Raw genomic sequence first — 27197 nt, 5'->3', positions numbered from 1 at the left:
AAGCACTGAAAAATCTGCATTGCTCCCTAGTCATAGAAATTAGTCGCACACACGCACATAGTTCTGTGCCTACTTGGTCCACTTACAACAGCAGTCACAGGCACTCAGGAGGTACCAGGCAGGGAGCTTCTCAACAACTTGACGATCTCGTTGACTTAGGGATGTAAAGATCACACGAGTTCCTGGGAGGAAAACAAAGCCCCGGGGGTGTGCTCACTTCTGCCCTGACGTCACCAGCCATGGGAAGGGCCCCCCTGCACAGTACCTGGCACAGGGTGGGAACTCGGTGTTGCAAATGGGTGGCGTTTCTTATAATTATAGCAAAGTGGGATGAGCCATTACTGGAGGGACCAAGGCTTGAGTCAGAGAAGCAGAAATGGAGGCCGCTGGTAATAAGGCTTCTCTGCTCTTCCAGTAATTTACAGAGGTTTAAAAATGCAGTGTCTGTCCGACGGGGGCTGGGGTCTGCTGCGATCAGGACTGGGCTTCACAGGGGGTCCCTGGGCGGCTCAGTGGTTTAGCGCCTGCCTTTCGCCCAGGACGTGATCTTGGGGTCCCGGGATCGAGTCCTGTATCGGGCTCCCTGCGTGGAGCCTGCTTCTCCCTCTGCCTGTGTTTCTGTCTCTCATGAATAAACAAAATATTAAAAAAAAAAAAAAAAGACTCAGGGCAGCCCGGGTGGCTTAGCAGTTTGGTGCTGCCTTTCAGCCCAGGGCCTGATCCTGGAGATCCTGGATCGAGTCCCATGTCGGGCTCCCCACGTGGAGCCTGCTTCTCCCTCTGCCTGTGTCTCTGCTACTCTCTCTCTCTCTCTCTCTCTCTCTCTGCCTCTAATGAATAAATAAAATCTTAAAAAAAAAAAAAAAAAAAAGACTCAGCTTCACATAGCTCTGCTCCTCAGGCCTGTTGCTTCCTTCCCAAATAAGCACAAGGCCAGGGTTTTCAGACCCCAAGCACTCGGAGTTCTGCGGGGAGGCCCTCTTCTGAGTACTGTCTCTCTTGCCCAGAGCACCGCCGGGGACGCTGGAAAGCGCTTCTCAGAAGCACGTGCATGGCTTGGCTCCCTTCCTGAGAACAAGGCAGGAGGGTGAGGAGGGGCTGTCTGCTGGGGGAAACCGCAGGGAGCAAGTAGGGGACAGTGCAGCTGCGGGTTCCGCAGTCAGGGCTCCAGGAGTCTCTGCACGTGGGAGCCACCAGGTGGCACTGTGATTCTCCAAAAATGCTGCGGGCGGTGGGGGCGCGTGCGTGTGCAAGTGTGGACCTGTGCACACACGTGTGCTGGGTGAGAGACCGCTTCGCTCAGCTAGGCAGATGCGCCCTCGTCCTCCTCCTTCCTCCCCCCCCCCCCCCCCCCCGCTGCCCTCCTTCTTTTCTGTTCTTGGTCAAAAATCTGCAGAGAGGAGCAGGACAGCCCAGCAGAGATCCCAACACAGACGTCATCACATCAAAGGTATTTCCCCACGTGCCTTGGGAAGAACACTGAGGTCCTCATACCGCCCCCCCCCCCCCCCGCCCCGACTCCCCCATCCTGGTCCCCGTTCCTCCCCAGGCCTGGACGGGCAATGCTTTGCTGCCTTCCGGGAAGTTGGCCCATCATCTGCTGCATAGTGTAGGCTTACTTGTTTCTAAAAAGGACTCTAGACAGAACAAGACCTCAGAAGAATGATTTAATGTCTCTCTTCGGGGGCATTTTGTCTCACACACTCTAGATCTAGAGAATACGCCCATGGGGAACGGTCCTCTTCCCCTAAAATCACACCAGCATGGGAAAACCCACCTGCCCCGTCTTTGTGTGAAGCAGTTCTCCTCGGAGGCCTTAAAACCCCGGGCTCCTCCTAGACCTGGGAGCACAGACGGGGCTACAGCCCCCAGGAGGGAGCCTCAAAAACATCCTCTGCATCGCATTGATCTTGTTCTCTCTCCACCTGCTTACTCGGCACTAAAAGCCCCCCGCCGAGGCCTGCCTCCCACCGATTCCAAATGCATCGACATAATGGACTCGTCTCCCCAGGACAAACCTCCAAGGACTCAGGTAAGGCAAGCCATTTAGAAAACCGGGGATGCAGGGGAAGCGGTGGCTGCTTTGGAAAGCAGCCCCCCCCCCCCCCGCCCCCGGGGTTGCTGAGCGCTTGAGCCCAGATCCAGACGCCACCGGCTAGGCGGCTGGGTGGCCAGGTTACGGAAGCCGCCTGGGCTTCCACCTCTAGGCCTGTGAGCTGGGATGGATGGCCCCGTGCACTAGCTCATTGCCAGCGGTGGCGATAACCTAGGCACACTCCCAAGGCCAAAAGGCCAAAGACCATACTACCGTGCCCGCGTGTGGGCAAGTACGCCGCCTGTGCATCTGGGCCCCGGGCTCCCTGCTCAACACACGCCAATTTTCTTGATCCTCGCAGCGACCGCATGTTCAGACGTGGAGAGAGGAGCCTAAGCGAGGAGGGGCGGCACAGGATGCTGAATTGTCCGAGCAAAGCTGGTGGCAGGGGATGACCTGGGACCTTGTCATCTGTGTGGGGTTTGAGGGGGCCCGGCCTTGGGAGGGCTGGGAGTCAGGCGCACGGCCCCATTCTTCCCCTCGCTCTGGGCCGGGGAGGCCGCCAACGATGAAGAGACACCCCAGGAAGCTGGTGGCGGAGTCTCCGGGGTCCTTAACATGACCCTTCCCACAGCACCGCTTTCCAGGTGGAAACCATCGTCCCTCAGGAGCCGGCGTGAGGGGCATTACTCACACACACTTGCACACACTCACACACACTCACACACATGGAGGGGTCTCCCTCCAGGAGACGCTTATTTTTAAGGGATGTCGTTAAATCACACGGGTCATATCTGACCCTCGGGTGTGGCCTGGGAACGTTCAGAGTGGCTGCCGTTTTACATCTGGAAGCTCCCACGTCTAAGGACCGAGGGGACTGAAACCCCGCGGCCCTGACCCCTTCTTGGGGTTGCATCCGGGGAGCCCCCAAACAGCACCGGCGGCTCTAGGCCGTGCCTGTTTTCTGACCCCCCTCGAGGCTGCCAAAGCCCTTATTATCCTCACACAAAAGTGGGCCTGGAAAAAGGGACGGGAGATGTTCGTGTGCTTTTGCTCTGCATGCGTGCGTGAGTGTGGGAACGAGGAGTGCGGGCGAGGCGGGCGCTGCAGCGGGGTTGGATGAGGCTCGCGGAGAGGAGGCCACGGTGGGGAGGAAGCCATGGTGGGGAGGAGGCCACAGTGGAGAGGAGGCCACGGTGGGGAGGAAGCCACGGTGGAGAGGAGGCCACGGTGGGGAGGAGGCCACGGTGGAGAGGAGGCCACGGTGGGGAGGAGGCCACGGTGGGGAGGAGGCCACGGTGGAGAGGAGGCCACGGTGGGGAGGAGGCCACGGTGGGGAGGAGGCCACGGTGGGGAGGAGGCCACGGTGGGGAGGAGGCCACGGTGGAGAGGAGGCCACGGTGGGGAGGAGGCCACGGTGGAGAGGAGGCCACGGTGGGGAGGAGGCCACGGTGGAGAGGAGGCCACGGTGGGGAGGAGGCCACGGTGGGGAGGAGGCCAAGGTGGGGAGGAGGCCAAGGTGGCAAAGAACCCAGGGAAGAGTGAGCGGTGGGAGGGTGAGGGCCGAGGTCCCCCCCGCGGAGGACGATTCAGAGAGGAGCCTTTAGGAAGTTCTGGGAATAGAAATGCTAAAAGGAATACTTGGTCTGGTCGGAAGATGCCAAGCGTGCAGATGCAGGGGTCAGGCCGGGACCAGCCCCTGAGCCCAGGCGGCCCGGCCTCTTCCTCCCCTTCGTGAAGGGGAAGGTCCCTGCCCCAGGACTCCTTCCAACACCCCTCCTCCCAGCATGTAGCCCGGCTGCACCCTCCTTTTCAACCCTCAACTGTGGCTCTGTCCTACCCACAGGCCCATCTCCGGCCGCCTCCACCTGGGCAGGGACCCAGGACCCTAAAGCCTTCCCCTTCCCTTCTGGAACCGAGGGCTTCAGGGTGTCCACAGCTTCCACCAACTCAGAGAAGGGAAGGCCCTAGAAAGACCGGGCTCCTCCCTTCCTTCCCCCACGGATTTTCCCAGCTGGGGCCCTCCTCACAATGGAGCGGGGCCAGGCCCCGTTGCTGAGGGAACCAGCGGCAGGCCCAGCCCCCTTCCCCGCAGAAATAACCAGAGAGGAGCAAGGGATTAACTGGCCCTCATCTCCAGGGCTCAGAGGCGGCTGGGAGCCCGGCCAGCGCGCAGTGGCAGCTCCCCATTGGCCGGAGGAAGCAGGAGGTCACCGGCCGGGCCTACCTCTCCCTTACCCCACCTCCACCTCTCTCCTCAACCACAAACTCCCCAAAAAGGGAGACCACCAGGTCGCTTCCCTAACACAGGAAGGGAGGGCCAAGGCCACCTGCCCCGGCCTGGCTTTACCCACCTGAGCTCTCCCGCTCGAGGAATGGGAGGGCCTGGCTGCCCTGGCCAGAGACGCGATTTTGTTTGGGTCTGACTCACTGTCTGCCAACGTTGGCGGATACGAATCGAGCCCACCCTCCACCTGCAGCTGAGGCACGGCAGGTACACAGGTAAAGGTGTGCTCGGCACGGCACCTCCTGGCCCCCGAGATGGCCCCAGCGCGGCAGGGCTGAAGTCTCCAGCATGGCCTGGAAGGACGGTCCTTTAGTTCAGGGGTGTTCGTTCCTGAGTCTCACATGACGGTTCATGGGTCATTTGTTCCCAAAACCCCAGCTCATGCAGTTTTGCTTGGTCTCGGGTAGGACTCCGGGAAAGGAGGTTGAGGCGCCCCGGTAATTGAGGGAGCCCCTTGCTGAGACCCCCCCAGCAGCTGTTTCAGAGATGCCACTGTCAGCAGGGCACCTGGGACAGCAGTTTCCTGGCCTGAGCACAGTGCTCTTCCTGCAGGGTTGCTTTTACAGCCTTAAAAAAAAAAAAAAAAAAAAATTTTTTTTTTTTTTAAGAACTATGTAACCCGGGGATCCCTGGGTGGCTCAGCGGTTTAGCGCCTGCCTTTGGCCCAGGACATGATCCTGAAGTCCCGGGATCCAGTCCCATGTTGGGCTCCCTGCAGGAGCCTGCTTCTCCCTCTGCCTGCATCTCTGCCTCTCTCTGTGTGCCTTTGATGAATAAATAAATAAAATCTTAAAAAATAATAATAATAAAATAAAATAAGATCGGGGGCGCCTGGGTGGCTCAGTTGGCTCAGTGACCAACCCTTCATTTCTGTTTAGGTCATGACCTCAGGGTCATGATCCAGCCCCACGATGGCTCCTTGATCAGTGAGGAGTCTGCTTGGGATTCTCTCTCTCCTCTCCCTCTACCCTCTTCCCCAACTCTGCTCTCTCTCTCTCTCTCTCTCAAATAAATAAACCAAGTCATACGGGGGTGCCTGAGTGAATCAGTTGGTTAAGAGTCTGACTCTTGGGATGCCTGGGTGGCTCAGTGGTTGAGTGTCTGCCTTTGGCTCAGGTCGTGATCCCGGGGTCCCTGTGGGGAGTCTGCTTCTCTCGCTACCTCTCCTCTTGCTTGTGCTCTCTCTTTCTATGTCAAATAAATAGATAGAGTCTTTAAAAAGAGAGAGAGAGAGAGAGTCCTGACTCTTGATTTTGGCTCAGGTCATGATCTCAGGGTCTTGAGATCACGCAGGCTCCATGCTCAGCAGGGAGTCTGCTTAAGGCTCTTCCTCTTCCTCTCCCTCTGCCCCTCCCCCCTCTAACATAAATAAATAAATCTTTAAATGATTTTTTTTTTTAATTTTTATTTATTTATGATAGTCACACAGAGAGAGAGAGGCAGAGACACAGGCAGAGGGAGAAGCAGGCTCCATGCACCGGGAGCCCGACGTGGGATTCGATCCTGGGTCTTCAGGATCACGCCCTGGGCCAAAGGCAGGCGCCAAACCGCTGCGCCACCCAGGGATCCCAAATAAATAAATCTTTAAAAACAGAAAGAAGATCCTACAACATAGGCAGCTCTATGTCCTCTTCTCATTCCATTCATTGCAAGCTGAATGGCGGGATGGGCCTTCTACATGCTGCTGGACAACATGTGGATTGGCAGTGTTTTCAGCAGCCTATTTGGCAACAAGTATCAAGAATATTTTCAAATTATCACCCTTCAGCCCACTAACTCCATCTCTAGGAATCTGTCTTCAAAGAAAGATCAGACGCAGGCAAAAATGTATTTACAGAGACTTTTGTTGTTGGTGTCATTTATAGGAACCAAAATTATCAACCTCATAAATGCACAAAATGTATAGGGAGAGTTTAATAAACTGTGGTTATTCATGAGACCGAATACTCTGTTGATGGTTAAAAATCACTTTTTAAAACAATGTGCTCTGGCTCTGAGAATGATCCTTTCCACAGGCCCTCCATGCTTATCTTAGAGGAAGATCCTTCTACTGATTCTACTGTAACACTTTTGGATGCTCGAGGCCAGTGATCTTTCCTCTCTAGATCACCCATAGCATTTATTCTCCGTTTTGGCAGTTTATTCTTTTTATTAGTTTTTGTTTTGGTTTGTTTTGTTTTGTTTTGTTTAGTATTTACTATGCACTACTTCTACTTGCTGTCTGGCGTGCGCGTGTACTAAGAATGCATGTCGAGGGTCCACGGATAAGGCAGTGTATATGGAAGATGGAGAGAGAACTCCGTAAACCACCGAGGGCCTAGACCATGAGTTCCACATCTTCACTCTCTGTCCGCTCATCAGTGCCAGCTTGTCTGAAACCGAAATCATCTTCTTCAAATCCATTCCAATTCCACAAATCGGTGTTTGAGGATGTGCTTCCCTCCCCAGCAGGGCTCTCCTTCCTGCATTACCACTTGCTAGAGTCATAGCACCTAAACCATTCTCCTTTGGGACATTCAGGTTCGAATTCTGGAGCCACTGGCCATCAAACCCTATCACTGTTCCAATTTTTTGTAAGTCTTAGTGCGGGGCCTCCCGTTCCCGTCACTGGCAGTGCCACACCGTGAGCTCATCGCTTCCCTCCTGAACAGCTCTCTTTGCTGGGCCATCCACTTACAGCCTGTCGTCCCTTCAAACTAACCTGTGTCCAGCCACTTGTCAAAGTCATTTTTATCCTGTCACTTCTACGCAGAAGCCTTCAGTGGCCCCTTTCAACGGGCCATTATTAAATGACATGCTAACTTATCCTGACACATGGGTCTCTCTTTAATTCAACCTCAACCCATCCATCTTGTGGGTTTTTTGTTTTTTTTAATCACACAACTTGTTATCCCTGCCTCCTTTTGAAGTGTTGCATGCACCAACTCCTGTATTCTGGTGACTTCTCTTGCTCACTGGGCCATGTTGGATAATTCACATAACCTCTTTCATCTCAGCCCCATCATCTACAAAGTGCGGATAATACTAATAATATCTTCTTTGAAGGATTGTTGTGAGAACAAAGCAGATGCATGAATGCAAAGACCATCATTGATTTGTTCAGTTTTGCAACCAGGACAGAGCTTGGCCAGACAGCCCGCAGCTGCACCAGGCAGCATCAGCTGAGGTGGGTCAGTGGGGTGGGAGGATCTATTTCCAGGATGGCTCGCGATGGCTTGCTCCCATAGCTGGCGGGGTGGGGTTGTTGGCAAACTCGGCTGGGGTTATGGTCCTGGAGCCTGAGTCGTTCTCCCATTTGGGCTTCCCATGTCATTTCCTGTCAACTGGGTTTTGAGAGTCAAGCAGAAAATGCCAGTCTTCTTAAAGGCTAGGCCTGGAAATAACTAGCACAGCATAATGTCCTCCACAATAATGCATTTGTCAAAGCATTGGCCCAGCAAAGTCATGGGCCAGCTCAGATTCAAAGTGTTGGAGCAGGAGACTCCACCTCTCCAGGAGGGCCGGGCCTGTGCACCCCTGGGGAGGAAAGAAGTGATGGCAGCCATCTTTTGAGACAAGATACCATCATACCATCTTTGTGATTCCATACTTTGGTTTTTAGGATTTTTTATTCATCCGTTTGAGAGAGAGAGAGAGAAGGAGAACACTCGAGAGAATGAGCGAAGGAGAGGCAGAGGGAGAAAGCGAAGCTGACTCCCCACTGAGCAGGGAGCCCGATGTGGGGCTCGATCCCATCCCATAGCTTGTCTAGTAGAGATGCTCAACAAATATTAGACAATTACTGAACTCTTTTTTTTTAATTTTAATTCCAGTTCAGTTAATGTAGTGTTATATTAGTTTCAGGGGTACAATATAGCGACTCAACAATTCTACGTGTACTACTCAGTGCTCATCACGATACGTGCACTCTTCATCCCCCTCACCCCACCCACCTCCCCTCTGTTAACCAACTGTCTGTTCTCTAGAGTTAAGAATCTTGTTTTTTGGTTTCTCTCTCTCTCTCTTTTCTTTTCCTTTTTTTTTTTTTAATTTTTTTTTTTAATTTTTTTTATTTATTTATGATAGTCACAGAAAGAGAGAGAGAGAGGCAGAGACATAAGCAGAGGGAGAAGCAGGCTCCATGCACCGGGAGCCTGATGTGGGATTCGATCCGGGGTCTCCAGGATCGCGCCCTGGGCCAAAGGCAGGCGCCAAACCGCTGCGCCACCCAGGGATCCCTCTCTTTTCTTTTCCTTTGCTCATTTGTTTTGGTCCTTACATTCCACATGTGAGTGAGACCCTGGTCTTTGCCTTCACAGCTACTGAACTCCGAAGGCCTGTACCTTTCATCTGCCAAACGGTCCTGGGATCGTGGCCTTGAATCGTGAGGTGGCTTCTTCCCGGCGTTCTGATTAGCTATGACGTTCCAGGTGAATAGTAAGCTCTTTGAGGGCAAGGCTCCGAGCTACCATATACATTTTGGTATCCCTCCCCCACCCAGACCGACACCCAGTAGGTGCCTCCACATGCAACCCTTGATTTCCTTTTCTGCACTGGCAAGGGAATAGACGAGTTGCTTCCACTGAATTTTTGTCCAATGCAAGGCTCACTAGGCTCCAGGGAAGTTTCAGAGAAACGGTCTCTTTGTTCTGCAGCCCTGTGCAGAGCTGGGGCCAGAACCTTCCAGAGGGGGAGGCTCAGAGAGGCAGTCGCAGACGGGGGACGTGGGGAGGAAATTCCATCCCAGACCCTCATTTCCGAAACTGCTCTGTGATTAGCCCGGCCTTGCGCCGGCCTGGGCCAGAGGCAGAGAAGGCCGGCCCCTAGGTCATAAAAGCACTGGGAAAATACAAATGCAGCCCCTTTACAGCCTCAAACAGGAGGTTCAAGGATCTGCTTTGTTGTTTGTTTATCTCTCAGACTGAAGCCAATTACTCAGGTTACTTTTTTTTTTTTTTAAGTTTACTAGAGATTGTATTTTAAGTGCATTTCTTCTCAAAAAACAGGCCTCTACTGCACATTTTTTTCCCCCTTTGGTTCCAAGGGCTCAAGCCTGGTCTCCGGGGCTGGGAGGGCAGGCCTGGGGTCACATGTCAGAGGTCAGGGGCCCCCTGATTGTTCCCAAATGCGCTTCCAAGTAACCATAGATTTGAACTTTGCATTGTTGTGGGCCCCGGGAGAGAGAGAGACCCGGGGGAGGGGGGAGGCCTTCTGTGCGTTCAAAGGCGGCTGCTCTGGTTTCACTGGGCCCAGGTTTCCATCCTGAAGCGGGTCCCCAGGGGAGGGGGGGGGGCTCCCATGGGTGGGGGTGGGGTGTGATCCAGGGCCGCAAATCCAGAGCCAAAACACCCAGGTCAGCGTCAGAGGCTGCAGATTCCCCGACTGCTTTCTAAAGCCCAGAAAGCCAGTAGAGGTTGTTCCTTGCCCAGAACCAACCAGTAGCTACCCACTTCCCAGCCCAGGCAGTATGCGTCAGGGGTAGCTAAGTGCACGGGGCACCTGGTAGCTCAGGGGTGGAGCACCTGCCTTGGGCCCAGGGCCCGATCCCAGGGTCCCAGGATCGAGCAGGGAGCCTACTTCTCCCTCTGCCTGTGTCTCTGCCTCTCTCCATGTCTCTCATGAATAAATGAATAAAATCTTTAAGAAAAAGATGTGTAGCTAAGTGCAGGGCGCGGAGGTTCAGAAAGGAACCCCAAGTTCTGGCCTTACCCCAGGGTAGCAGGTGTTCGCTAGATAATACATGTTGAAGAGGAAGTGAAAGATCCCAGACCCTCCCTCCAAACATGTATCTCCACTGACTGATAAATAGGATAAACTTATGTCTATTGATATGGAACAGGGTGTAAGATCTATTGTTAAGTGCAAAACACAAGCTACAGAGTAATACCGAGGTGTATGGCCCCATCTACATACGGGACACGCACACATAGGAGAAAAATGGGAGAAAATAAATTAAAACGTTGATAGTGGGCATCCGGGGGGCTCAGTCAGCTCAGCTCATGATCTCAGGGTCCTGGGGTGGATGTCCCCCGCACCCCACCCCGCATCCCCCCCATCCCCTGCTGAATGGGGAGCCTGCTTCTCCCTCTGCCTCTGCCCTTCCCCCCAACTCATGCTCTCTCTTGCTCTCTCTCTCTCAAATGAATATTTAAAATCTTAAAACAAAACAAAGACGTTGATAGTAGTATCCCTGAGTGGTGGGATTTCAAGCCATTTTTTTCTTTCTTTTTCCAAATTTTAGAATTTATGTACACAACACATATATTCCTTACATATTTTTAAGAGAAAAATCAATGTTCATAGTTCATAAACCATTTCTTTAGTTACATGTTTTTCCAAAATGTGGTTTAAAGCACCAGCATCATCTGGGGTGACTGGATGGCTCAGTCAGTTAAACATCCGGTTCTTGGTTTCGGCTCACGTCATGATCTCAGGGTGGTGAGATCGACTCCCACTTGGGGCTCCACGCTCAGCGGGAGCCTGCTTCTCCCTCTCAGCCACCTCCTGCTTGTGCAATCTCTCTCTCTCAAATAAGTAAATAAAAAAAAAAATTTTTTTTTAAAGGCACCAACATCAGATTCAGAGAGCTTGCTAAAAAGGAAGGTCCCTAGGCAAGAACCTGGAGAGGGAGCCTGACAAACAGCATTGTAAACTCCCTCCCCCAACAACTGTAAGGGCACATCTGCTTTCTTCAAAGGTACTGGCTCTGTGACGAAGCATCCATGTGTGCCCCCTGAACCCTGCGGCCCTGGTACCTGCTTTCCTTGCCGCCCCTCCGCCCTTCCTGCCTCCTTTCTGTGCATCCTCAGGAACCAGAAATAGCCCGTCAGCCCTGACAACATCGACCAGGCCCTGCTCCTCCGCTTGCCCCTGACCAACAGTCCGCAGACAGAGCATCACCCTCCCCTCCTTTCCTTGATGTACTCTTCTCTTGGCCTCACTTCCCTTTTCGGACCAGAAGGACTGACTGCACACGCTGTTTCATAATTACCTAAGTCAAGTGAAACTGCAACTGTAAAGCACAATGTGTCCGCCAGCCGGCCGAGGGGCAGCAGCATGGCAGGTGGGCCTGACCCAGCTCCTTGATAGACATTTGATAGTGGGGTGGGTCCTGAACCTCTCCATGTCTCCGTTTCCTCTGTTGTAACATGGGGACAGTCCTCCCGACGTGGAGCACAGAGTGGCTGCTATGAGGCTGAAAGAAGCTCACGTGTATACGCAGAGGATCTGGTGCGTGGCAGGTGTCTGACAAAAGTTGCTATTACCAACCTGCACCAAAAACTCTTGTACAAAGTCGGAGACAGGCTTCCCAAACTCGTCAGTGAGTTTAGAGATAATGCACATTAGTAAGTCTCCCTCCCAGATATTCCAGATTCGTCCCTCTAAGGGGAGGCCCCAGGAAACTGACACTTAGCAAGTAGGCCAGGTGATTCTGATCACACCTTGCAGGTCCCTGATCACACCCAAAGGGACACTAGTCTAGATTTTCATCAACAAAACAGAAATAACTACAATGACCGGTCTCCCTATTGAGGCAGTTCACGCTTAAGCAGTCAACCATCCCCAAACTTCACAGGTTGGCTGGCGTTTGGTGGATCTGAGCTGGGCCCAGCTGGCCGTGGTTCCAGGCTGGGGTCTGGGTCCAGGTCTGCTCCACAAGTCTTTCATCCTTCCTGGACCAACGGATACGCCAGGCATGTCCTTTTCATGCCACACTTGCCAACATTCCATTGGCCAAGCAAGCACATGACTCCCAGCATCAGTGAGGAGAGGGACAGATCCTGTACTTTGCCCCAGAGACATGAGTGAAACATAAAGCCGTATCTCTATACGCCAGGAATCAACAAACTATCACCTGCAGGTCAAATTGGCCTCCAGCCGGTACAAGAATGATTTGTTTAAGTTTTAGGATTTGTAAAGAAGGTGCCTGGTGGCTCAGTTGGTTAAGCATCTGCCTTCAGCTTCTGCCCTGATCCTGGGATCGAGCCCCGCATCAAGGGTTCCCTGCTCATGGGGAGCCTGCTCCCCCTTCCTCCCTGCTCATGCTCTCTCTCACTATCTCTCTCTCTCTCTCTCCCTCAGATAAGTGAATGGAATCTTTAAAAAAAAAAGGGGGGGGGGACACCTGGGTGGCTCAGTGGTTAAACATCTGCCTTCAGCTCAGGAAGTGATCCTGGAGTTCTGGGATCGAGTCCCGCATTGGGCTCCCTGCATGGAGCCTGCTTCTCCCTCTGCCTGTGTCTCTGCCTCTCTCTCTCTCTCTGTGTCTCTCATGAATAAATAAATTAAAAAAAAATTTTTTTTAAAAGGAGTTGTAAAGTAAAACAAAATGAATAGGAACAGAAACCATATGTGGCGCATGAAGTCTAAAGTTTACTATCTGGCCCTTTAAGGAAAATGTTAGTTGATTTCTACCACAAATCATCAAAATGTCAAGTTTTTTTTTCTTTTTTTTGTTACACAGCATTGCTGCACAAATAAAGATGAGTAATTACATATTTTTGTTTGTTTTTAAATTAAGAAGGATTTCATCCCACTTTTGATCTTGGGGTCATGAGTTTGAGCCCCACATTGGGTATAGAAATTACATTTAAGAAAAAAACTACTACAGCTATCAGTTTAGTAAGAAGGATTTAAAAATGTTTCTAAGACGAGTCACCGGGGTGGCACGGTTGGTTATGCATCCGACTCTTAGTTTCAGCTCAGTTGTGATCTCAGGATTGTGAGATGAAGCCCCGCATCCAGCTCTGCGCTCAGTGTGGAGTCTGCTTGGAAGTCTCTCTCCCTCTCCCTCTTTCTGTCCCACTCATGCCCTCTCTAGTCTGTCTCTCTCTAAAATGAATAAATCTTTTTTTTAAGATTTTATTTATTTATTCATGAGAGACAGAGAGAGAGAGAGAGAGAGAGAGAGAGAGAGAGAGGCAGAGACACAGGCAGAGGGAGAAGCAGGCTCCATGCTGGAAGGTGGAACTCGATCCCAGGACTCCAGGATCATGCCCTGGGCCGAAGGCAGGCACTAAACCTCTGCACCACCCAGGGGTCTCCTAAAATAAATGAATCTTAAACACACACACACACACACACACACACACACACACACAAATGGTTCTAAGCCACGAAGCAGGAATGATGGAGAAGGAGCAGAAAGTTAAGGAAAGGAGAACGGGTCTTGGAAGAGAAGTGTCCTTAAGGAGGAAGGGACAGTGGTGAAAATATGTTGGAATCTGGTCAAGTGGAGAAGAGGGGGTGGCTGGGAGGGGTAGGATTGAGGAGTGATGCAGTTGTCAAGGAGAAAGAGGACAAGACAGGATTATGTGGGTCCAGGAATACCCAGCTACTGAGTGGCAGGGAAAATCAGCAGAAGAGGGTACTGGTGTCCTAGGAGTGGAGGGCTCGGGGTTTTCTAGGGGACCTTCCAGGAATTACCAGACTGTGGGGATGTGCACCTTGGATTATTTTTGACTGCCTACGCTATTTAAGAGATCTATGGGGAGAGGGATCCCTGGGTGGTGCAGCGGTTTGGTGCCTGCCTTTGGCCCAGGGCGCGATCCTGGAGACCCGGGATCGAATCCCACGTCGGGCTCCCGGTGCATGGAGCCTGCTTCTCCCTCTGCCTGTGTCTCTGCCTCTCTCTCTCTCACTGTGTGCCTATCATAAATAAATAAAAATTAAAAAAAAAAAGAGAGAGATCTATGGGGAGAGAAATTAAGTCATAGAAAACTGACACCACCGGCTCTCCGGGTCCACGGGACAGCACAGCCTCCCATTCATGGCAGCGCAAAGGAATTGTGCACCCCGGAGAACAACCATCTCTGTGAGTCAAACTCTCACCCGAACCAGTTTTACCATCTTACTGATTTCCGCATTGACAGACGAGTTAAATACAATCTTTGGCACGTGTCTATTTCATAGCTGGATGAAAGTCATAATTTTACCATTAAAAAAATTTTGCTTTTAGCGTTATCTAAGGGATGTCACCTGGCAGTCACCACAGCCCTGTGAGACCATCCCTGCTGTCAATGTTACACCCCCATTTGGAGGATGACATCACTGAGAAATTCAAAGCTTATTTATACGCTGGCAGGGAGTGGCCGAGTCAAGGCAGGGACCTTGGGGGTCTTCTTCTGACTTCAAATCTCCTATTCTTTCCACAGCTGAGTTAAAGAAAAAAAAAACTTGACAAAAACTAAAAAAAACAAAAACAAAAAACTTGGCAGCCCATCACATTATTCATTTGCTCGTCATTGAGGAGCACAGGAGCTATGACTTAGCAAGCAAACGGGCCCTGCATTCTTGGGTACATGATGGTTCATGTGCAAATGCTGGGAAAGAAGCCCCAACAGCAGCAACCGCTTGCCCTGCCAAGAGGAGACAACATTTGAAACCAATAGGATTGTGGCTGAGGACCGTCACCAGGAGGAAATGGGTCTCCACTTACTCTTTGCTCCCCTGACAGATCATCAAACCAAAATTCTCAATAGCTGAATGTCTCACAAGTCCCTTCCAAAGTCTTATTGTTTTGTTGTCTGCCACAAATATATGCCCCCCCAACCCTCCCCCATATGTCAGCGTTTCAGGTGATTTCACTCTGACACATTCTGCATTTTTCTCAGCATGATCACTTGTGTTCCACGAGAAGTCCAACTTTTCATGAACGCCGATGGTGGATGAGCTAGACATTTACAGGGCACTTGACAAATGTTCCCTACGTAACGTCACCGTCCGCAAGCTCTGCAGTCGCTCAATCAGCAAATGTTCAGCAGAGAGGTATAATAAGGTTAGCAACGCAAATATGACAACAAAACAAAACTGGATCTCCGCCTCGGTAGGGAGGTCTAAGGGAGAGACTTTCAGGCAAACAGACCATTGCAACACAACATGCCAATCAGGAGTTGGTGTGCGCACGGAGAAACCTGCCCCTGCGTGTTTGAGAGAATCGTGCAAAGTTTAATGGTGCTAGAATTTGCACTGAGACTGGAAGAAGCAGCAGGAATTTGCCTGGAAGAGAGAGGAGGAGGTGCCCAGAAGCTTCTAGACAGAGAGCAGTGCAGTAACAAAGGGGAACGGAGAACACAGGGTATCTAGGAGGCAGAAAACAGTCCAGGGTGGTTGTAGCAATCAGTATGTAGGGAAGAATTCCAAATATGAAACCAGACAGGTGGGCCAGAACAAGTCATGGCAGACCAGGATGTGGAAACTTGCCTGCAGGCCGTAACTGAGTCATTGCAGCCAGCAAGGGCTGAGCACACGTCCTGCACAGAAGTACCCACAGGAGACCTCCAACAGAAGGCAAGGGCTCCAGCAGGCAGACAGTCATACCCCCACTGATTGAATCAACACCCGAAAAAAAGAAAAAAGAAAAAAAAATGAATCAACACCCGAATGTCCCACCCCTGTCCAAATCCCCAAATACCTTCCATGGCACTTGTCTTTTGGGACAATTATTAGGACTATTATATTTGCTAGTCTTTTGGGCTGTTTGGGCTCTTATAGCAAAATACTACAAACAGGGTGGCCTGTAAACAACAAAAATTCATTTCTCACAGTTCTAGAGGCTGGGAAGCCCAAGGGCAAGGCAGTGGCAGGCTCAATGGCAAGAGCCTCTTTCCTCATAGACAGCCATATGTGTGCCCCCCCATCCCCCACCCGTGGCAGAAGGGGCAAGGAAGCTCTCTCGGGCCTTTCTTGGAAGGCCACTGATCCTATTCCTGAGGACTCCACCCTCCTGACCTAATCGTCTCCCAAAGGCCCCATCCCCAATAACATCTCCTCAGGAGTTAGGATTCCAACCTATAAATTCCAGGGGGGGGGGTGCGTGCACATTCAGACCAGAGTGGTTCTCAAGAGGGATACTCAAGTGAATGGGCAGTTGGTTGGTGTAGTCCTAAGTACTTTCTGTCACCGGATTCTCTCTTCTTGGTCTGAGGTCTCCAATCCTTTATCACGATATTTTAAGTTGGGAAGGAAGAAGGCGAATGTCCCATGAACCAGAAGGAGGCCAACACTGTCATGGCAAAGTAAACTGTCAACATGGCCAGAAGCCAACAGATGCCCTTGCCATCCTTGTCTCCAGGTCTTTGGAGAAGCAAACTGGCAGGATGCAGATGACCCCCCCCCCTGGAAAATGTCTCCAGGGACCTCGCAGGGCACACTTCACTAAGTCCCTACCCTTCCCCATCTCCCTCTGCCTGCCCCACACCCATCTCCACCCTCCCTGCCTCTCACCCTTCAGGAGGAGAAGTCTGCAGTAGGCGTATTTCCCTCTCTGACATCTGCATCCACAGGGAGCTGAGGGAGAGTCTGCAGAGATAGAAAGAGAAGCTTTCTCTTCTATCAGAGAACCAGAGCAGGGAAGTCTGCTCCCGAGAGAGGGCCTGCCTTAGCTGTCTGACAGCTTCATCTCCCCTGGGTTCCTAAACATTCCTTTTATTTTAATGTGCTGCCTCTTTATTAAGTATTGTTGTAAAGAAACTGAATTTTGGGTAATTGGACAGTAGCAGCATCTTTTACAGCAAAACACATATCGCCTGTTAATAGTGTCTGTGACAAACACCACAGGGGAGAGCCCGGGGGTTCTCAGCAGCAAAGGGGCATTGTAGCCCTGTATCTTGTCCTTAACGAAATTCTCACTTCTTGATTCTTCTTCTATTGATTCTGATGTCAAAAAGAGAGGGGAGGAGTGGCTCAGTCAGTTAAGCATCTGACTCATGATCTCAGCTCAAGACTGCATGTCACGGTCCTGAGTTCAAGCCCCGCGTTGGGCTCCCTGCTGGGCATGGAGCCTACCTAATAAAAAAAAAAAAAAAAAGAGAGAGAGAGAGAGAAAGAGAGAGAGAGAGGAGGTGGGGAGTGTATACCCATCCTTCCATAAAGCACCTCGGGGGCTCCAGCATCACCTAACCGTTGGGGGTGATGTTACAGCTGGAGCCACCCAGCTCATCCCCGACACCATGGCCCATCACTACCACTCATGCACCCCTCTCTTCTCAGACCACGTCACTAGTGATTCTTCAGGGATTTTCCAGACCCGACTCCTTTGGCCTTTAACCCTGCATTTCCCCGCAGGAGCCTGCATTTATTGTTCCTGCAAGCTGAATGTTTTTGAAGGCAGCACCCATGTCTCCCTAGTATCCAGCCCAGGGTTTGACAGGCTGTATTAGTTTCTATTACTGGGTAACAAATGTCACAAAGGAAGCCAGTTAAAACAGCACCTATTTATAAACTCAGTCCTGTAGGTTAGACTTAGCTGGGTTCTCTGCTCTGGGTCTCACTTGGCTGAAAACAAGATGTTGGCTGGGCTGGGTTCTGGGGAAGAAACAGTTTCCAAGTTCATTGAGGTTGTTGGCAAAATTCAGCCCCAAGCAGCTGCAGGACTCAAGTCCCCATTAGCTTGTTTACTATCTATATGGGGTCAGTCTGAGCTCCTGGAGGCTCCTCTGTTCCTTGCACTTGACCCTCTCCATCTTCAAGCTAGCAAAGGGGCAGCAAATCGTTCTTATGCTTTCAGACTCTCTGCTCTTAGGGGGCTCCTGTGATTCAAATAGGCCCACCCAGGCTGTCTCCCTTTTGAGTTACTCTAAGTCAACTGATTAGTAACCTTCATGACACCTGCCAAGTCCCCTTTTCCCATGTAACGTAACATAGTCAGGGTACAGAATCTCATCTTATTTCCTGACCTTGAAATTAGGAAAAGGAATGGAGTGGGAGTTGCTTTATACTTCTTCCTACCACAACGGTCTCAGAATATATGCAAGAGCAAGAACCATTGAGGCAGCAGAGCCTCCACCTGCGCAGCTCTGACTGCTACCACCCCCCTTGGCAGGACAAGCCCTGACCTGGCCTCCTGACCACCTGACCACTGTAGACCTAACTGGGCACCATGATCCTCGTTGGGGCACCTCACGTACATGGTGGCAGGAGCTGAACGTCTCCCAGACCACAGTTGATCATGTGTACAAATCCTGAGCTTACTTAATTAACCCACAAATGCCCACCAGCCACACTCAGAGATTTTGCTCTCCTAAATTGGGACAGGCTGGTCAAGGGTCTTTCAGCTTTAAAAATGCCCATTTTAGGGGCATCTGGCTAGCTCAATCGGTAGAGCACACAACTCTTGATCTCAGGGTCTTGAGGAGGACCCCACATTGGGCATGGAGCTCACTTGAAAAAAAATTAAAAACTAAAAAAAAGATGCCCGTTTCTCCTCCACCGACCACATCCCCTAAGCGCTTGGACCTGGGCTGGATTGGGGTCTTTGCTTGATAGTAAAACTTTTCTTAGGTCTGTTCCTTGCTTGTTTTTGACCAGAGCTCTCCCAGCATCCTGATCTGATGTTCTTTTACCCAGTGTCATGTTCCCTATCCTGCACCAGGCCTCCATCCCAGCCCTTCTGCACCTCCTGCAGGTCTTTCTTCCCCTCCACGTGAAGATGTGGGAATCTCCCACTCCTCCTCTAGAAGCTACCATTTCTGTTTCTCACCCTGCTCTCTGTCCCCTCTGCATCTCAGGTGCCTGGTAGGGGTAGCAATCAGTAGCCATCTGTTCATCGAATGAATGAATGACTGAGAATGAATGAATGAATGAGCCAGTGAATGCATTTCTTTTTTTTTTTTTTCAGTGAATGCATTTCTAATCTCCTACTGTTCTTTACCATCAGTACCTTGGGGCTACCCTCTGGTTATGGGATCATTCATTTATTCATTACTTAACCCCAGGGATACAAAGAGGAACAGAATAAACATTTGCTCTGAGACTATTGGAAGAATTTGTGCTCAGTAGAGGATCTGGGGCATTTCCCCTTTGGGATAAGCTTTGCTGGCCCAAAGGTGTCTATAAATTCAGCATCTAGGAGTACAAGCCACTGTCAAATGTAATCATTAAGATTTCAGGTCTGCCAAGGCAAAAGTGATAGGATTCCATTCTTTTGTGAAATACAGCATTCGTATTGTTTTCCACTAAAAGAGACACTTTAAATTTGCTTCCCACCAGGTTTGAAGCTGGTGGCTAATGTGGCTGAAAATGTTATTGAGCCCAGGGAGGAAATCCAATGCCCTGGGGCCGCCGGGCTGAATGGCAGCCTTGTTTCCAAGGGCATTCTCCTTTGTCTGCCTGGGCTCTCAAATGACATGTTTGGACACAAAGCCTCTTAGGTAGAAATTACTACATTTGCAGGCGTTCCTAATTTGGAGTGAGGTTTATTTTTTCAAAGTCTTTGTTCAAGATTAAGCTTCAGTGAAGTTTTATAGCTGAGTTACAACTCTCATTTGAAAATAGGCTTTATTATGATATTTGTTAGTGTTCTTGTTAATTTTTTTTTTTAAGGTTCCTCTCCGAAAGAGAGCCACCCCTGCATTGAGATTTTCCAGCGAGGCTTTCACTTTCTTCCCATCGAGGTCATTTTCTTAACCTCTGGGAGATATTTATCTTCAGGAGTTTAAAACCTTTCTGTGTAAGGAGAGCAGAGGGGAGACAGCTGATAGGGCCTAGGAAAGTCAGAATCCTTGGGGAATTTGGGGAAAGAAAGATTATTTTCTTAATGACTATTATTCTCAGCTCCATAGATTAAGTGTTTCCTTAGCTACAAGGACAGGTTTGGGCCAACGGTCCTGGGAGCTTTTGTATTTGAGAGCCAATCTTTGCCACTCGCCCACTGTATTGCAGTATAATGTTCTAATTTTCCATATTCTTAATGTTCTAGTACTAGGGACTTGCTGACTGGGGAGAGACTGCCCCCCCCCCCCCCCCCCCCCCCCCCCCCCCCGGTCTAGCCAACCCTGAAAGATAGCAAACTACTCTCCTGGGAGCACTCATTCAATGTGCAAGCTACCCAAACCAGAGCCTGTAGTTTTTTGTTTTGTTTTGTTTTGTATTTTTATCCATTTATTTGACAGAAAGAGAGAGAGCGCACAAGCAGGGGGAGTGGCAGGCAGAGGGAGAAGCATGTTGCCCACAGAGCAGGGAGCCTGATGTGGGTCTGGATCCCAGGACCCTGGGATCATGACCCGAACCCAACGTAGCCACTTAACCCACTGAGCCCACCCAGGAACACCCAGAGCCTGTACTTCAAAGCACCTTCTATATGGTCCTTACAGTCCAGAAGGTGGCATTCCTCTGCCCCAAGTATCTCAGGGCCTAGGGACCAAACCACTAATGACAACCCCAGTGCTCCAGAGCCCATGGAAATGTTCAAACGAACCAATCCTAAACCCGCCTACCATGCTTACACGGCCTTCACCGTTCCTTCCCAGAAAACCACAGTACAGGCTCTCATCCATGCTTTCCCCTGCCCTTTCTGGCTCCTGACCACCTCTGGGGCCTCCCGTGTGGCCCCATGTGGCCCCGTGTGGCGTGGTATCCCTCCTACTTCTAGGGAACAGCAAGTGACACGCTGTCTCTTCAACGGCCATTGTCTCCTCATCTTCTGGTCTCATCCTCCCTAATAGTCACACAATCCACATTTTTAAAACACCAGCAGTGCTCTCAGACCCACTCGCACAAAGTAAGAAAGAAAGAGAAGTACAGGCAAGACCCCTAACAACCACTTCGACCCAGAAGGCCAGAGATGAGGGGAATCTGTGCAGGAGGAGAGGGAAGGTGACCAGTGTTTTCTGGCTCTGGTCATGGTCTGGGTCAGCTTCATCAAGAACTTGTAAACTCATTTTGCTAATGGGTAACTAAGACTCAGAGAAGGTAAATAATCTGTCCAAGGCCACGAAGCCACTCTCGTAGGCAACGAGGCCACGACTAACTCATTTTTGTTTCATTAATTCTCAATGCCATTGCCAACTCAACCCCGAGCTTTTTGTCTCGGCCCCTACCATTCACGCTCCCCACCTTGTGTGGGAGCTTCTTTGGGGTTCTATCCCCAAATAACTTCTCTGTTCACCAAATCCCCTGAAATACGAGGATGAAGATTTATGGCACCGTGCTTCCTTCTGAAGGTACTTCAAGCAACCAGCCAGGGATATTTCTGAGTATCTGCCTACCCTCTTCTCTGAGCTCTATGCAATAGAGGACAATCCTGAGCATGATGTGATCTCCACCTGGGCAATTTACAATCTAACCTGGGATACACAGCTAACACAGGGACTGACCAGACAGCACAGGGGATAGTCAGCTGCCAGATTGTGTGGCACACGGAGTGCAGGAGAAATTGAGGACTTCTTGAAGTGGGTAAAACTTGATTAGGACCTTGAAGGATGGGGAGCAGTTGGGTAAAGAAAAAGATAAAAGGATTATTTTTTAGACAGTATGGCAGTTCCTAGAACATTAGAAATAGCATTATCACATAGCCAGCGATCCCACCTCGGGGTATGTCCCCACAGGAATCAGAAGTAGAGACACAAAGAATATTCATTCATAGCAGCATCGTTCACAATCGCCAAGAGGTGAAAGCAACCCAGGTGTCCATGGATGGAGGAATGGTAAGTGTGGCGTATACTATCACTCAGCTTTCCAAAGGGAGGAAAGTCTGACACGTGGGGGAACCTTAAGGACATTATGCCAAGTGAAATAAGCCAGCCACAAAAGGACAAATACTGTGTGATTTCATTTATATAAAATAGTCAAATTCATAAAGGTTGGAAGTGGAATGCTGGGTTGTCAGGGGCAGAGGAGAGAAGAAAATGGAAATTTAGGGGCACCTGGGTGGCTCTGTTGGTTACACGTCTGCTTTCAGCTCAGGGCATGATCTCAGGGTCCTGGGATCGAGCCCCATGTTGGGCTCCCTGCTCCATGGGGAGCCTGCTTCTCCCTCTCCTCCCTGCTCATCTTCTCTCCCTCTATGTCTATGGCTATCTCTGTATCTCTCAAATAAATAAGAAAATCTTTTTAGAAAGAAAGAAAGAAAGAAAGAAAGAAAGAAAGAAAGAAAGAAAGAGAAAGGAAAGAAAGAAGAAAGAAAGAAAGAAAGAAAGAAAGAAAGAAAGAAAGAAAGAAAGAGAAAGGAAAGAAAGAAGAAAGAAAGAAAGAAAGAAAGAAAGAAAGAAAGAAAGAAAGAAAGAAAGAAAGAAAGAAAAAGGGGAAATTTATTGTTTAATAGGTTCAGAGTGTCTATTTGGGGTGACAAAAAAGTTCTGAAACAGATACTGCTGATGCATCCCCAACATTGTGACTGTACCAACTGCCACTGAACTGTACACTTAAAATGGTGAAAATGGTAAATTTCATGTTATATATATTTTACCACAATAAAAAGATTAATTTATTTTTGTTAATTTTTGAGAGAGGGAGGCGTGAGTGGGGGGTAGGATTGCAGAGGGAGAGGGAGAACCTCAAGAGGCTCCGGGTCCAGCACTGAGCCCCATGTGGGGCTCGATCCCACGACCCTGAGCTCATGACCTGAGCTGAAATCAAGACTCCATGCTTCACTGACTGAGCCACTCAGTCGCCCCCAAAAAATTAATTTTAAAAAATATTTGCTCTAGGGATCCCTGGGTGGCGCAGCGGTTTGGCGCCTGCCTTTGGCCCAGGGCGTGATCCTGGAGACCCGGGATCGAATCCCACATCGGGCTCCTGGTGCATGGAGCCTGCTTCTCCCTCTGCCTGTGTCTCTGCCTCTCTCTCTCTCTCTCTCTCTCTCTCTGTGACTATCATGAATAAATAAATAAAATCTTTAAAAAAAAAATATTTGCTCTACCCTTTTAAGTGTCAAACCTTGAAAACATTTGTTTTCAATAAAAATTTTCTCAGATGGCACATGCCCCTGCTCTCTTAAACAGAGCAGAGCAATTGTGACCTAAACATCCCCTGAGGTTGGTCCACTGTGGGCAGGACGGACACCAGCCGATCTCCGACGTGGTTGCGGACAGTCGGTTGGACGAGTTACGAAACTCTCTGGCACTGCCTGGCTGTCTGCTGCTTGGACTGTTTGCCACTTTCCCCGTCTCCTTCCCGGTTGCCTGCATCTAGCAGGTCAGCACTTCCTTTCACACTTGACTTTTTATGTTTTAGATCTACAGTGAGCTGAGAAAGCAGAGAGGCGGGTGTGTTCCAATGAAGTGCGATCTAAGCATTAGCGGGCTCCTCACCAAGTGGGTGGGAGCTCCCGTTCAGGCCCCGGACCAGCCTGGGTGCTGTGCAGGCACGACGGCTGCAAACCCACGCCCCGTGACGGCACAGCACGGGTGGCTCCTCACTGCCATGGAGCAAGTCCAAATTCACCTCACGGTCTGACCCCAAACTATTGGGCCAAATCACCGCCTGCCCATCCTCCTGCCCTCCAGACCCTTACGTGATATTCATGGTCACTTGCGTGACCCCAATACTCCAGCTACTGGCATATCTCCAAATTCTCACAAAGGTTTCTCGTTCTTTGTAGTATGTCTTTATGAAACAATGCACTCCTCGAGACCAAATTCAAATATCACCAGGGTTGGCCCTACGCTAACCTCCACCCCAACCTCTCCCCCCATCCTAAAATCAATCACTCCCTCCTCAGGACCTCCAATGTATTTGCTCATATGTCAGGTGATTTTTACATTAAGAACTGGCTGCAGGACACCTGGGTGGCTCAGTGGTTGAGCGTCTGCCTTTGGCCCAGGGCCTGATCCTGGGGTCCCGGGACTGAGTCCTACATCATGCTCCCTGCATGGAGCCTGCTTCTCCCTCTGCCTGTGTCTCTGCCTCTGTGTGTGCGTGTGTGTGTGTGTGTGTGTGTCTCATGAATAAATAAATAAAATCTTATTAAAAAAATAATAACTGGCTGCTTTCTCAGAAGGAGGCTGTGGGCAGTGCAGGCATATAGAAGGCCATTCTCAGAGCACTGAATTCTGGTGAACTGCCTGACTCCCCTGCTACAAGACAGTGTCTTGGTTTTGTATCCCAGAGCCTTGAAAAGGGAGACATTCATTAACTGTTTGCTAAACTGGAATGAATTACGGAGAACACATTACAGATTAAGCACCTACATTTAGATGAACAGAGAAAAGGAGATAGATAAGAGGAGATTTTATTGGAATCAATGAGAAATGTAATCAAATTCATATTTATGAACTTAGAGATCCCGTCAGTGTGTGAAAGTCTAATGGAAAGATATTTTGAGGCAGAAGTAACACCCATGGCCCTTGCCTTTGTCGGCATGCCCCTTCCCACACGTCCAAGCCCTTTGTACCCGTCCCAAATAGGAACACACATGGAGTCTGTAGACTTGAAACTCCCTACCCATGAGTTTTTCCACTCTCCTATCTTCATAAAGTGCAGGGGATCCAAAGTATTTTGAAAGCAAAATATTCTGCATGTATCTCTAATGTAGCCCTCATCACCTTGGATTATTACTACTATTATTATTCTCAGTTGAATTTTCTTTCTCCCCAGCCTAACTAAACTCCCTAAGAGCAGGGCATTGTGCCTACCACATGATAAGTGCTCAACATTTCAGTGAAGAATCACATGGATGGATGGATGGATGGATGGATGGATGGATGGATGGATGGACAAGTATTTTATTTTCTGCCTCCCTAAGTATATCTTCCTCTTAAAAGACATCAGCCTTTGCGGGTAAAGAAAAAGGCGAGGAGGAGATTTGCTCAATATTTCCACCTGTTCTTTCCAAAGTAGTATTTGTAAGCGTATTTCTAAAGTGTAATTTCATTTATATATTTTTAAATAGGTAATATGCTCAGAAGATATAAAATTGATTTAATAAAATTATATGGTTGAAAGACATGCAACTGAAAATTTCTACCCGGTTCCCATCCTCAACGTAAACACGGACAACTCTCTTGGGTGGCCTTCCAGAGATCATCGTAGCTTATGAAAGGAAACCCATTTTTTTTTTCTTCTTTAAGCAAATGGAAGTGCACCACATACCAGCTTGTCTCAACCTTGGCTGTACATTAAAATCATCTGGGGAAGCTTTTCAGAAAGCTTAAATCAGAATCTCTAGGGGAGGGACCCAGCCATCAGGATTTTTAAAAATTCCCCGGGTGATTCTGATGTGCATCCTGAGTCAAGGAGCGCCACATACACATTGCTCTGCAGACTACTTTTTGTTCCCTAACAATATGTCTGTCTTCAAGATCCTTTCACACCGATACGTAAAAATGCCTTTTCTTTTCTTTTTAACTGCTACGTAGCGTTTCACTGAAAGACAAGGGCGTTTATGAGGTTCAGCTTGTTTCCAATATTTTGCTCTTCCAAGTGTTATAACAAATAACATCTTACATCTGTCATTTCGCGCGTAGACCTATATGTCATATATATCGCCAGTGATGGATCCTGATACGTGTTGGATAGAGTTCTGCAAGTGACATCAGTGGGTAAAAAAACAAGGACATTTGCAATTTTGCTAAATATTTGTGATTTTGCTCTTCGCCATTTTACTGAACATTTTGTCCTAAAAATTTGATAGGTGTTACCAACTGCCCTGTGAGGATTAATCATTGAACCAGGTTCACAAAGAGTTTTTAAAGTGGAAAAGCGTGATTGCATTTTAGAGCTGTATACACCAGGGCATACCTACTGTACTTGGGTTTCCATTTCATAAAGTGAGTAGAGACTGAGGGAAGCAGATCTTTTTGTTGTTGTAGTAGTTAGGGTTACCAGTGTCTTTCCTGAGAGGGATGGTCGGCTGCTCAGGTTCTTGTTCTTTCTTGCCATTAAAGAGTTTTGTTCTCAGAAAGGAAACAATATGTGCTCTTTGATGTGGCTCAGAGAAAAGAGGCCAACACCACATTTTAGAATGCTTGGTGGAAGAGCATCCAGAAGCGGCTCTTCTGAAGCAGCTCACAGAGCTATGGCTCAAAGAAGAGAAGTTTTTAGAGCACTTGAAGAAGTTCTGACTCCAGAGGAATTCACTCATTAAACACACACACACACACACACACACACACACACACACACATCACAAAAGCCAATAACGGAAAACTCAGGCACAATTATTCTCCCTCTAAAAAAAAAATTTTTTTCATTCTCTCTCTAACAGGAATAACTTTCCAGCCCCGGTGGATCTTTACTTTGAGTTGCTGCCAGAAGCCGAAAACAGTAAATGAAGCCTTGAATCAGAAACACACTCTTATCTAAAAGCATGTGTTCCTAGGAGCAGAGAACAGCACCCTTCTGGAACTTTCCACGGTCTTCTTCAGTTGAGGAGTCTGCCCTGTAACCTCAGTCCCTCCTGCTTCCTTCCTTAGTCTTCCTTTCTGCTTTTCCTCTGAGAGACAGACAGACAGGCACAGAGGGAGCCGGAGATAAACACAAAGAAAAGGATGTGCAGACACAGAGGGAAACAGAGAAAGATTTTCCTTCGGTTAGGACATGTTTTTATTTTATTTGATTTTTTTAGGATTTTTTATTTATTCATGATAGATACAGAGAGGAATGCAGAGACAGAGAGGGAGAAGCAGGCTCCCTGCAGGGAGCCCAGTGCTGGACTCGATCCCAGATCCCCGAGATCACGACCTGAGCCGAAGGCAGATGCTCAACCACTGAGCCACCCAGGTGCCCCAGGACATGTTTTTAAAATAGCTAGCAGGACAGTGCTCAAAGAAATGGACCATAATAAAATAGGTCATGTTCATATCAAATTGGATTCCATGCCACTCCTATATTTCCTGAAGAAATTCAAGCATCATTAGTCTTTGAATAGTCTATCAGTTGAAGTTCTTTGATAGAAAGCACTAGAAATTGGCTCATGAACTGAAAGCCAAAAGGAGAAGGTTGCTTGAATGATACTGAGCTGCTCACAGCGTTGAAAGCGGGAACCAGGACAGATCTGGGGACCACGGCAGCAGAGGCTCATAATGAGCTTCTGTTGGAGACCTTGCCATCAGATGAATTTTTCAGATTCCTAGGAACATAATCTGGCTAGCTTGGCTTCATCACCTGCCCACCTCCTGCGGTCAGGGGCTGCTTGGTCTCGTACTGGAGAGGGGGTGGGAAATTGGGGTCTATGTCAGG

General features: G+C 49.4%; 1 long non-coding RNA gene across 3 annotated transcripts; it reads left to right on the top strand.

The window, feature by feature from the left end:
- The first annotated feature begins 1271 nt into the window (after positions 1 to 1271).
- LOC125755252 (uncharacterized) lies at positions 1272 to 26700 on the top strand. 3 transcript variants are annotated; one of them, XR_007411182.1, is made up of 3 exons: positions 1272 to 1450; positions 1947 to 2032; positions 5744 to 7127. It is a non-coding gene; the product is annotated as an uncharacterized LOC125755252 (long non-coding RNA). The 3 variants fall into 3 exon arrangements; XR_007411185.1 differs by lacking the exon at positions 5744 to 7127 and adding an exon at positions 26224 to 26700 and having other exon boundaries at positions 1345 to 1450; XR_007411204.1 differs by lacking the exon at positions 5744 to 7127 and adding an exon at positions 2397 to 3189 and having other exon boundaries at positions 1345 to 1450.
- Positions 26701 to 27197: the final 497 nt, after the last annotated feature.

Source organism: Canis lupus, chromosome 1, assembly GCF_003254725.2.
Source record: "Canis lupus dingo isolate Sandy chromosome 1, ASM325472v2, whole genome shotgun sequence".
NCBI classification, from domain to species: Eukaryota; Metazoa; Chordata; class Mammalia; order Carnivora; family Canidae; genus Canis; species Canis lupus.
This window is presented reverse-complemented; position numbering and strand designations above follow the sequence as displayed.